The 13,080-nt window shown below is 43.8% G+C and overlaps 2 protein-coding genes across 6 annotated transcripts in view; both read left to right on the top strand.

Moving 5' to 3' along the window:
- LOC124175298 (neurocalcin homolog) overlaps positions 1-13,080 on the top strand; it is a 108,287-nt gene that overhangs the window by 52,273 nt on the left and 42,934 nt on the right. The window lies entirely within an intron of this gene.
- LOC124175300 (neuronal calcium sensor 2) overlaps positions 1-13,080 on the top strand; it is a 97,084-nt gene that overhangs the window by 52,240 nt on the left and 31,764 nt on the right. Inside the window, exon 1 of one of the 4 annotated variants that reach the window (XM_046555392.1) lies at positions 6,641-7,046. The exons of 2 other annotated variants lie outside the window; for them this stretch is intronic. The gene's annotated coding sequence lies outside the window, so the exon portion shown is untranslated. Of the gene's footprint in view, positions 1-6,640; positions 7,047-7,156; positions 7,672-13,080 lie in introns of those variants that run through there. One more of the 4 variants, XM_046555389.1, reaches the window with a different exon arrangement.

A 13,080-nucleotide genomic window follows, 5' to 3' on the forward strand; every position in this document is an offset into this window, starting at 1 on the left:
TGAGGTCGACCTCCTGCCCTTCTACTACTTGTACTTTCTCATGCCAGTAAACGGTGGAAAAGCTCCGCGAAAGAGGTGGAAGTGAAAAGCTGTTCTGGAAAATCAGGATATTACAATTTGCGGGAGAGGTGAGAGGCCATCGAATTTAACGATGCGGAATATCCTTATTGCCACGCCATAAGTTCGCCAATGTGTGTATATCAAAACAAGGCTCGGATCGTATAATATTCTACTTCACCGTTTCCTGGGTCAGCTGCTGTACTGCATGTCCGTACAAAATTCCGAGAGATGGAAGTGATGATTGTTGGAAACAAAAAAAAAAAAAAAAACTAAAGTTGAGTCAATGTCAGTCGAAGAGATCATCGTTGGGCTTCTGCCGATGCGAGCTTTTTTTTTCTTCGACTCGGCGGCAAATTCTCGTCTAGCCGCGTTTGGCTCGTCCTGACAGCGAACGTCGAGCTCTCGCAATTTCGACGTCGACAGACAATGAACGCGCTCGCCTCTGAAATAGCCACCTTCATTTTAGGTGATTCCGCGCAACGACCAGGCGGCCCTTAAGGTCGTCAAGAACGAACTCTGACCCCGGCTTTATAGTCACCCTCGAATCGTGCCTGAGACTATCACGTAACACTTGCGATTGAGGATGGACGTGAGGGTGCCGGGAACTCGAATACGGTGATCAGTCTTGGTTGTCTTCGCTAAACAATCCGCGGGTTTTCTGTTGATATATAATCTCCATATCCGCAGACTTCGTAGCCGTAACAAAAGCTGCCGGATATTGCAGTGCGGGGAAAAACACACAGCGGGATATTTTGCCCTCGTTCCTTTAAACGAGTAGAACTTTTCTTTCACCTCGACTTTTCTCAAAACGTTTTTTCCCGTCTTAATCATCGCGTGTAAATATTTGCCGCCATCTTGCGGTCGTACCGCTGTTTTCATCTCTCGAAACGAACGCGGCCGCGACACGTATCGCCGTTCCATCATTCTTCCTCCGATATTGTAACTCCTCTGCATTATTCACCGAGGACCGTGCGTGGTGCCTGCTGAACGCATCATTTCGTATCGTATGGTCGAAACTGATTGCCCCAGTGGGCGACGAATAATGCTACAATCTGTAACCATTACGGGTTCGCTACTTATGTATCTACATTTCCATCTGCGGTCGATCGAAAGTGAAAGTTTAGTCAGTAACGATTGAAACCGCGACGACTGGACTGCAAATTAATTCGATTGCGTTGCCAGCCTTCTTGGGAGTGGAGAGAATGATATTGAAAAAGTAATAATAAACCTGACGTGTGGCATCATAGCCGTGAATGCAACGCACGGTCTCGCACGCATACCGATCCGAAAACCAGGCCTTAACGTTCAGCAAAATGAATTCTGAGTTCAACGTGTATTATTCGTACAACGCATGCCTACGCGACAGAGTGAACTCTGTCGTCCGATTCTTCAGAGCTGAATTTCACATCTTCCGATACGATACGTGCCATTGGTTAATTGACATACTCGTTCTTACGGAGACGTCCAAATACGGTAATCGTGGTAATGAATTGCTGCGCATTGCAAACAAGACATTGCCCAACGACTCGATTCGACGCCACTCTACCCCTGCACGTGCAGACTCGGTACATTGTTAGTGCCAACGACTTGGCCGCCTTGGATAGGATAGGCTCCTCAAGATAATCACCAAACGCCTGATTTACGATCATTCAAATTCTCTTAATCACAGGTAAATGCCAAACTGTACCTGCTGAAACGATGGTATACGCAATGGTAAGCTAATATTGAGCGACGACGGATTGCTCTGTCCTCCTTCAACTTTTTACGAATAATAATCCGAGATCCATCTACCATCGATTCTGCACAGATGCATAATTAATTCAATTTATTTATCGGCAGATACAATATTGTATTACACATTTTCTGTAGATATCCTACGTAATTTGAACTCTCGAATTGTACCTTGATTTCTTCGGAACCCTTATTCGAATCCGTCGAAGTTTCACTTCTTAGTGATATTTAATATCGAATTAAAATTCGATCAAGTCTTCTCCGTATCGCTTGATGACTCTCAATTTCCTCAGTTATAAAAGCTAAAAAATGTAAAGATTTTTTTTTAGATTTATACACGTTGTCGTTATCGCACCAAGTTTTACTAAATGTTTCACGAAAACGATGTTTGTTTCATCGCGATTAATTGGATACAAAATTTATTAGGGAACGATTTGACCGGCTTGTACAATAGATCCGTTTTGGTATGATTATACTTTTTCAAACTCAACGATGTAGATAAACTATCATCACTGAAACGATTCGTCATTGCAGAATTCTGGAAAAAAGGTGCGGTCTTGATAATACTAGTTTGTAAAACTACCTTTCTCCGACCACGTGGCTAAAACTGAACGCTATCTGTTTCTATTTCCGCCGACGGCTGGACAAGCCAAGTTCTTGTGAAAAAGGTCAAGCAGCGAATGAATTCGAGACAGCAGGAAGCGATTCTGATAATGTATTACGGCCTATCTCTACTCTTGAAGACATTTATCGAGTCTGCCCATCCGGGAAATGATCTTCAGGTCGCTGATAACTTTGATGTAATTGAAGGCCACCCATTCATATTGCGTCCGAACGGTTGAAATTCGGTTTCTCGTTCCTAACGGGCACTATTCTCAACATTATTCTGGAAAGTTTCAATAAAATCTGTCAAGTATTGGCATGAAAGCTTACAAAAACCGCTCCCAATCATTCTTGTCGAACGAGCAGTGTTTCTTAGACATTTCTCGTACATTCCTCCAAGTCGTACTGCTGTATCATTACGCAATTCGTTAGACATTTCCGGAATGATCGCCACAACGTTTCAGTGAGCATTAATACAATCCCCGTGCGGAAACATACAAGTCCAATAAATCGCTACCAAGTTCAAACCTACCTCCGTTATTCTCCATTGTGTTCGTAAGGTTACGACTGTGCTGAAGTATGAATAGGCGCGAGTATCCGGTCACTGCATATTACAATCCATAGTTACGGGCATACGATGCTCGATGCAGTCGGTGCAGCACTAGCGTGGCGGAAGTCGCATGTTGAAACGTTACTGGAAACTGGCTCTCTGGAATTATTCTCCCAAGCGTACCTACGTCGAACGCTTCGTTGCGATAGCAAAGAAATTGGAGAGAGTTGTGCACTCGAAGACCTGAAAACGTAACCGAGTTCGTACCAATCGAATAATTAGTAAGCGAAAAGATGACGAGGAAGGCCCCCTTATGTATTCCGCTTTCCTCTGCTCCTTTGACATCCCGTTGGGATCGGGTTTACTTGATGTAAGCTACACCTCGCGATGTCACCGTACCGGATATTGAAAGTTATCGATTCGTTGACGGCGACGTTAATTAATTCACGCAGTTTTTATCGGTCTTTGGTGATTATATACCCTCAGATTTTCTCGGATATATTCCCAAGTAATGAACTCGTTTCCATGGCGTTACATTGGGCTGTTGCGGCTTTTTTTTATCGTTCTTCTTGGATGTCGATCGTGCAAGACTTTAGATCACCGATCGTAATCCGCAGCCTACCGGTACCGTCACCGGGTTAATTCAGTTTCTAAATTCTTACAATTCTGCGTGGATGAATATATGCGATCGTGACCTCTCGATGAGCAAAGAGAGCCGGGAAAATCCCCGGAGGATTCTGGAGACGTAAGTTTTACGGGGGCTGTCAGGAATGTGCCAAAGCACGAGGCTCCGCTCGGTCTCCCATTGCGGTATTTCATCGCTAGTTTGGCTCAACACCGGGATAACACGGCGCACATTTTATTTCTTACCCCGCAGACATCTGGGAGAAACTGCCGCTGTAGCACGAAACGAAATAACTTTGCCCAAGAGATAATCGTAAATAAGCCATTCTTTCAAGGTGTCATCCCCTTGTTCTCCGCTTGTTCTCAGTTCTCGCGTCTCCCAGTCATTCCACGACTAAGCTTTCGGGAGCTGAATAACAATAATGATATTCTGATTGCAGACTGTACGTAATGTCCTCAATTACATACTTCTGCTGCCACAAAGCGACAGTAACGACATATCGATCCAATGTAATGGATAATAATTGCTGCAATTACTCGTTTGGCATGCTTCAAAATGCCCTTGTCGCAGTATCGTGTTCGAAGCGCATGATGAATCAAAATTCTGCCATCGATCTGAAAGGGTTATGGCTAGTGGACAGGAAATTCATCGTCCAACAAGTCGAAGATCATCCGTCTGGCTGTGTAAAGGAAGAAAAAAACAAATTTATATTCGCGTAAAGTTGTCGTTTTCGGTGAAAAGTAATATGTCCCAACGAAACTGGAAAGTCAATTTCCTACTCCGGTATGACTAATTTTCGTCACAACTTTTCCTCCCTTTCTCGCTTGCGTTATTCCGAAAGAATATAAAAATTCCACAACCATCGTCGACTGATCGCAGATTCATTCGCCTGTAGGCTGGCATCGCTCGTAAACTATTCTCAGCACGGTAACGTGGTTATCTGCCGTCTCCACAGTTTGTTCCTAGCGTATATCGAACTATCTCCCTCTCTCTCTCTCTCTCTCTCTCTGGCGGGGGTCCAAATAGTCGAGATAATTGAGTGAAATTGGTGAGCAAAGTTTCGCCATGCTCGCGTAAACTGAATCCTAAGAAGTAAACCGGTTGGGCTGATCGATATTTGGGTATTGGTTGGTGTAAATAAACTTGGGTGGACCAGCGGAAACCCTGTGGAACTACGTATAACGCAACCCAGGCTGACCTAAGCGTAACCTGGGCACCGGGTTTCCGTAACTCTCGGTATGGTTCCTTCCACCTGATTCCAACAACTTCGAAACGGCGAACGGTCAGCCTGTCCCATATGGCTACGCCAATTTATACAGGGTGCGGGACCAACGATCCGTGTTCCGATGGATAGATCACGGATGACGGATGAGAGATAGCCAAGTTATACGAAACTGAAGGGTTGCGTAGAGATTCACAAGCTGTGCGCAAAAAAGAACGGAAGCTCTTCATCTTTTCTTCTTGGTGCTTTTTCGTCCCTCGAAAATAACGGCTTTGACAACGGAAGAAATGCTTTGCAAAAAACATTGCAGGGTAAAGCTACTTTTCACCGGCTACCGGCTCTGCGACGACTCTTTTTTACACACATTGTAATCCTGCTGTAGTTGGCGTTGAAGCTGCTGCCTTAAGGGGAAGGCAGAAAATATTTTGAATAATGATGTTTTCGTTCTTCAACTCCGCGATGCCGTGAATTGCCAAATTATCAGACGACGCGCACCGTTCCGCCGTTCGCATATCTTCAAATATCGTTTACCTAATCGATTGGCCCGCGTTACTGAGGAATTATCGATTATCTTAACAAGGGGATTAGTTTAGGAGCTGTGCCGTATGTACGCAACGAAGTCGAGGAAAAGGAATCGTCCGACCTATACTTTTTCTCGACGTTGAGAAGTCACGACATCTTCTCGTCCCTTGGCTTTTAATCCCCCTTACCTGTTTATCCCGGACTCCAAGAGTTTGGGGAATTAAATTGAATTTCCCGCTTCTAAAAGTTTCATTTCATGTTTACTTGCTACGTAAATAACGAAGAATTGACCAAGTCGCCAATTTACGGAAGGCGTGTTACGCACCCAACTTAACGAACCTGACACTCTTATATAATCTGTTCACTGATAAACAGGCGTAATTCAAAAGAAAGACGACGAAGAGGAGAATGGAGAGGCGCGGAGGAAAGGTGCGAAAGAGAATTACCAAATAAACAGGATTCCGACTGATAACTCTAGTTTCAAAGGATTTTGGGGAATTATTTTTTTTTTTTTTTTAGACTAACGAAAAAAAAATTTGAAGTTTGCATCTCGTTTCACTTGTTTAGCTTGTAAAATAAAAACTACCAAAGCAATCATGATTATCGCAGTTCACGCGATAGGTATAGGTATAATGAAGATGCTGCAAAAATTTGAGTACGATGGGTCAAGAGCTTTTTGAGATATCATGTCTACACTTTATTTTACATACGTTCCTATCGGACAGTATGCGTTGGGTTATATTCGCTATTTCGTTTCCAAAAAATTACAAAGTTTGTTTAAATGTCAATAAATATAATGTGAAAACTATGAGTGATTTTGTTTCAACGAATTGTTTAAACAAAAAAAAAAAAAATAAATACCCGAAAACCTTTAAAAAGAGCCTTCACACCAGACGACGACCCCGGGTGTTTATCGAGTTTCACATAAAAAGTACGCAGGACATGCCCGGCACTTTTCGCACGAGGTATGGTCGCGCCGTCTCGAGATGACGACATCGCTAGCAAAGACCTCGATAAAGATAGCGACAGCCGCCGGTGGTAGGGCTGATCCACGGTTCGATAAAACTAATACTCGCGTTGTATCGCAAGAAGGGCTGCTCGCGGAGCAGTACACGGGCAGGCGGGGATCGCAGGTGAGAGAGATCGATTACGCCTAGCCACCCTCTCGTTATTCAGTTATATTTCTGCAAGGGCTAGCGGAGGGCTGAATCTCGCCTTTTCAGGGATTCGCGTGCCTCGAGGCTCCGGCTCCGGCGTTCAGCACGCAGGATCGGCTGGCGCGCGCGACCCTGGAGGGACTCGGCGGGGACTCGACGGGGATTCGACGGGGAGTCGGCATCAAACCGTTGCGATGCTAGTAGGCCGCTCGCTCTCAGCACGAACGAAACGACGCAACGTCAGTTAGCACGACGACGGCGATCCGATACACCCGTCGTGCCAGTTGCTCGTCGACGCAATCGCGAATGATATCTGGGATACGAGGGGGATCCCTTGGATACATACAGTGCGGACACGGTGTAACGCCGGAGTTTTCAACGCGTCGAACATCCTCGCCGAGAAGCAACAGTCCTCGAAGCAAAACGCCGGGCTACCCCAACATAGCCCTAAACGCCGCGGAGGGATATTCTTGCCGGGATTAATCCGCTGCGATTACTTGGATTACGATATATCGCCTACTCACCACCTTCCTGTTCGCGGAGATAAGATTTCCCCGCTTAGTCATCTTGACAGAGGTGTGGTTTTTGTTTACGATTTTTTTTTCCGACCTATCTTTGTCTCACTTCCTTCCTCCCTCCCTCCCTTCCTCCCGCCCTCCCTCCCTCCCGTCCTTGCCCGCCTACCCCGTTATCTCTCTCTCTCTCTCTCTCTATACGCAAAGTTGCAGTGGTGCAAGTTGTCGAGTTTCAATACGGTGTGCCGATGGTGGTAGAAGTTTGAAATAATTTCATCTCCGTAAAGTATAATATAGTGGCCGAGAAGAAGGAGGAGGGTTTACCCTTACTTTGTACAATACGTATGACGATATGATAACCGTCGACTTTTCTACAAGGAAATCAACTAGCGCGTGATTTTAACCTCTGAATTTATCGAATGCAGCGGTTCAGTGTCGAAAGAGAAATTTAATAAAGTGCGAAACTGCGAGAACGACGACGGTTGTTTATGATTTTTTTTTATTTTTCAACTGTGTGTGCTCAATCAATCAAATGGTTTACTCAGCATAAGATATTGCCAACGAATGATTGTGGATATATCGACTTCGATCTGCCGATAAACAGTGTCGAGTAAAAGAATTCATCTTTCTCTCACCGTACACCTCGCTCTCCACGGAATATACCCAGACAGTGACGTACTTGATAGGTAAGCCAAAACGCCATTCCTCTAATTGGCCAATCCATATCCATTAAACTTCGTTCAACATCAACACTCTGGGATGCTAAATGCGCCGCAGTTTTGCGACCAGTAGAATATCAACGAGGTTGATTTTTTTGAACCTGTATACAACGTCCAGACGCCGAGCTGTAGATAACGAAAGAAATGACCATTATTCGCATCCGTCAGACTTTCATTGAAACACGTCAGTTTACGAACATCCCAGTTTAGTTTAGCCTGTTGACTTCACTTGTTGGACGGACCTTAAAATCCCGTGAGATCAAAACCACTCGAGATATTTCGAGTGGATTTGAATAATTTCCTCATTGTTTCTCGCCCGCCAGCGTTTTCCCCCTGCTGCGAAATTGCGACGGAAAAGTGAATAACGTAGAAAAAGAAATTGTAAGAACAATGACTTGAGAAAATTATTCACTCTGATAAACATAAGCGCGCATCGATAAACACTTGTAGGTTTTTTTTTTTTTTTTTTTTTAGCGTCACGCCTAGCTGCGAAACCGGAGTTGTTCCCCATGGCTTTAGTGATGTTTAAAATTGCACGAAAAAATTTGCTGTGTTAAATTTATAAATGAAATAATTCACGCAATGTAACTCCAGAATCGACTATTACGATTTTTTTAAATCTTTTTATCGGGTAGAATCTAGATACTCGGACCAATGGTCGGTCGTGGTTACGAAAGGTGTTCGAATCTTTGAAAAACTAGGTCCACGTACGTACCTTCAAAGATTTATTACAGCGATTCGCATGTTTTACGACGTGTCGTTCACTGAGAGATGCAAGTTGCCGGTGAAGTTTCGCGAGAAATAATTCACATGTCTATCTGAAACAAGTTTTGCAATCGAGAATTTCATTGCTCTCGCAATGGTCACCTGATCGTGCCCCGATGAATCGAAGAACGGACGACTAGACTCATCTATTAGCTGTCGTTTCGGAATACTTTTACTCGCGTAGAACAAGTTCTGATCGAGGTTCACGCCACATAATAGGCTTTTACATTCCGACATGATTATTGACAGCTAAGGTTATCGTATATATCCTGTGCATCGATTGTGTGGAAATTTACGGGTGGATTGATGATGTCAAGTCGGTTCGGTCCGCCGGTCGCAATTCGTAATCGAAACAAGTATTACACGAGCGTATTTCGACATGATTCATTCGTTGCACGATCGGTAAAACGACTCCGGCACGTAAGTCGTATAAAACTTTTAAAATCGCCGCGGCTGTGATTTCTGGCGCGGGGAAAAAAATACCGAAAGAGGAAAGGAACAAAGAACAAATCGAAGGCATATTTCAATTATTCCAAACCGCTCCCGGGCAGCGCTTTGTCGGGTCAAAGGTTATCGGTCGGCGAGACTACCGCGAAGCTGACTACGTTCGATGAATTTTTCATCCGGCGTATCCGGCACAGACAGCTTCACCTACGTCGCTGCTCAGTTATCAGGCGCTACGTATGTTTGTTAATTTATCAAACTCGGATGACGGCGCAGCTATTGAAACGATGAAGTACAGGGAGGCCTCGGAACGAAGTAGCAAAAAACACCCAAAGCTGCCTGGTCATTTTCACGGGAAGCGCGATGCACGGTAGGATGAAAAAGAAAAAACACCCGTGCTAAGATCAATACCACAGCTATGGACTCGGTGATGATGTATCCCTGATCAACCAACTTGGGGTGAGGGATGATGCATCAGCTCCGCGATTCTAATCATCAGCTCCCAGAGTAAACGTGCGAAAATCTTGAGTAGCGGTAAACGAGTCGTCGATTTCTAAAAGTCTTCCTCGATTTTTCAAGTCTTTCTGAAACAGTTTGTGAAACAACGTATCCTCTCAACGTCTGTTGTAATATCGATTTGCGATTTGTTGAAAGTAGTTCGTTCTCATTGGACAGTTTGATGAAAGTTATTTGTCAGAGGCAAACATTCGCGGTAGTCTAATTCATCTTCTGTTCAAACGGTTTCGGTATTAAGTTGGAGGATTTTAGGGACAACTGGTATAACTTTCCGGTGACGAGTCGCTGATGTCAATATTCGATTCGTGGCAAGCTTGCGCGTAACTCGAGTTTCCGACTTGATCTTCGGTATTACTAAAGTTTTTCACTTGAGTTTTTGCAGGGGCGTCGGTTCGATGGTTCGATATCAGGTTGACAGAGCGAATACTGGCTAAGGTAAACCTATACGCCTGTCGAAAAAAATTTTCCACCGGCTAACGGAAGCGGCGAAAGCTCGGCCAAGAAATTGTTTTTCTTCTCACGAACAGACGCTGCAAGACCTGCGCCTCGTCTGTCAGCTCGATCGGTGTTTGAGTCGAAGTTGAAAGCTTCCGCTTCTCCCTTTTTTACTTCATTTTCTTGGTTTCTGCGGTTCGTCTTGTGTCGATACACCAGCCAGTAATTAGTCAGAGCTTGCGGCCGGCGCTGAGGAAAAAGCTAACTTCTAGATAAAGAACATGCATTTGGCTGGTTGTTTGTACGGATTATATTCAAATCGACCTTTCGAGGTACTCGTAGTTTTGTACTTTCACATTGTCTGCATCCTTTTCGTTCTTCAACCTTCGAGATTAGTGGATGTTGGAAGGAGCTGCTTGATTCCGAAAATCGTAATCAATCGTGTCGGCTGGAAAGAGAATACAAAACGGTCAACGGTAACGTTCAAATTTAGTGACAAAATTTCATTTTTTACCTCGGGTTTTACTTGTTAACGCCTCTAATTTTTCAGTTTTATAACACACGTCAGACATTTTTTTTTTTTTTTTTTTTGTATTCCTAACGAAGGTTATACAGCTTGCCGGATACGAATTGTATACGTGTGATTATTTGTCACGCGGATCGATCCGGATTATATAGACGATAATTTAAAAAGCTTTTCCGTTATTTTTATCCTTTACTCATTCCTTCGTCGTAAAAACAAACCAATTATACTTTGAAAACAACTCTCGCTAATTTAGGTGCTCGCGATTCGGCTCGTCTCGCGTCTTATTGTTCAAGAAATTCAAATTGAGCCAAACCGAACGATCCATCGATTACTCGAAAATCTCGTTGAAGCGTAACGTCGGGTGGCAGATGGCTACCGGCACTAAACGATTTACTTTGGTATTTCGTCCTTGGTTTTAGCTCATGTTATTGCAGACTCGAGAACGTAAGAATTTACAGTTTCCCTAATTTTCGTTTTCTCATAATACATACTCCTCAATACTGATTAAATAACCATTTCAGCATGACAAAGGAAAAAACAACCAAGTCTCGTCTGACTTTCAGGTTTTATTCACCGACTGCCATTGATATGTTAAAGTATTCAGCACTGACCTTAGCCATCGGCATCGAGTTTTTGGTATTCCAACAGAAATTGCGGCTTCCGAAATTTATCGACACTCGTCCCATATCAATGTTACATATTTGCAAAGATGCGAGTAACGGTGACCGATATGAAACGAAAATCCATTCTAATGGTCGCGAGATAAAGATAGATCAAATAAGAGACAAGAGAGAAAAAAAAAGAAATGATACTCTGCAAACGAAAAAAGTAACCACCATAAATAAGACGTTCGCCCGTTCTTATCTTATCAAGAAATAGTCCAGCATGCGGACGGAGAAAGTCCGAACGCGACAGAGCCGACTTTCACTATTTGTTACACGTACCCGGGGACGAGTGCGTAGCTTTATCCGTCAATCGGTCTACGCGTATGCCCAACGTAGCCCCGGTTGCAGGAGTACGTCGCCGACACAGAACGTATGTAGACGAAGCGGTCAGCCGGAGGCACGTATTCAGGTCAAACGTCAAATACTCGGAGAGCACGAAAGCCAGGTACGATGTGTGCCTATGGATGTGCCTGCGAGCACGCTATCCAGATCCGCGGTTACAGGTCAGAGTTAATTAGGACTGAGATTAAACGGCTAGAATAGGCCTCCCGAAACGGTGAAGTGCTACAGGGTCGACGTCCTCGTCGAATACTCGCGGAATCTGTAGTTTTACCCGTTGAAGTATAATCCTTGTTACATCGTAGCGTCCAAAGTGGTCACGTACCTGGAAAACCGTGGAAATGTCACGGAATTTTTTTTTCGAAAAACTTGTCGCTACCCTGACTGCGTTACTTTCGATGAGACGCGTATGCACCAAGCCGCATCGCTGGCAGCAAGTGCGGCAATCTTTTTTGCCGTTCGATGTATATAGCTGGCCGGATCTTGCCGCATGTGAAGTTACACGCGTTAAACCAACATCATAAACACAACATATCCCTGCAAGTCGACCCTTCCCTTCGTACCACTACTGGTGGCTTAATATCTTTTGCTGGGATTCTAAAAATACCGTTTCCTGTTACGTACATAACACGATTGTTGAACGCGTTCGCGTTCTTGTTTCAACCCGTTTCATTATTCTATCGAGAATTTTTAACAGTATCTTTATTTGTATTCCCGCGTAATTTATTCGGGTAACCGATCGTGATGAGAAACACGCGCGTTTTCCACTCGCTATTTTTGCATACGAAACGTCTGTTTCTCGTAGCTTCGGTTCCGTTTTTATTTACCCTCGACATTTTCACCTCGCCTCTCGCACACCGTACTCGTCGTGTCTTTTCGTATTACACGCGCTGAGAATTATCTTCCCTTGCGTTTTCTTGTTTCCTTTTACTCGTATTATTCACCCAGCTCACCTCAAGCCGTGGTATAAATCTGTGTTACCGTGTAATTTCACCTTGGCGCCTCCTGCTCATCGACGACCCTACATTGCAGAGGAAAATTGTGTAAATTGTAGGTAACATTTACATATCGTATAATGAACGTGATACTTCAACTTGGGGCGAGATCAATTATTGCCGACACTGTCCTGTATTCGCGATCTAAATATCCTTCGGCAAAAAATTACACACACAATCTTCGCCGTCATTGACACTCGTGCCATAGCCGTGGTACTGCACAATTAAGAGGGAAAACAACAAAGAGTTTTGCGAAATTTAACTTTTTATCCCAGTTTCTCGTGTTGCTCCCTACTGACTCTCACAATTAGTCACGTTATGATTGAATACTTTACCGGGCACTGACAATGAAACACCGGATATGCATCTTATCGAGCACTCTATCTACAATAGGTTTAGAATATAATCACAAACCAAAGGTGTGTGTAAACATCACGAGCAGCAAAAATACTTCCATCTATTCTGTTCGTTTTTGAAATCCTTTTATTATTCATTTTACTCCTCTTTTTCGGGCCTTCACTTTGCGTAAATTAACTTATACCGCTCGCGCTCGTGTTACACGCTATGAAATGAAATTTGTAAAAAAAAAAAAAAAAAAAAAAAAAAGAAAAAGGAAAAGAAAGAAGTATCTGAATACTTTTCACTCTTTCAACCGGCCTGATTTACACATAAACTTTTTAACCGTTAACCT

Source organism: Neodiprion fabricii, chromosome 2 (genome assembly GCF_021155785.1).
Source record: "Neodiprion fabricii isolate iyNeoFabr1 chromosome 2, iyNeoFabr1.1, whole genome shotgun sequence".
Classification (NCBI taxonomy): domain Eukaryota; kingdom Metazoa; phylum Arthropoda; class Insecta; order Hymenoptera; family Diprionidae; genus Neodiprion; species Neodiprion fabricii.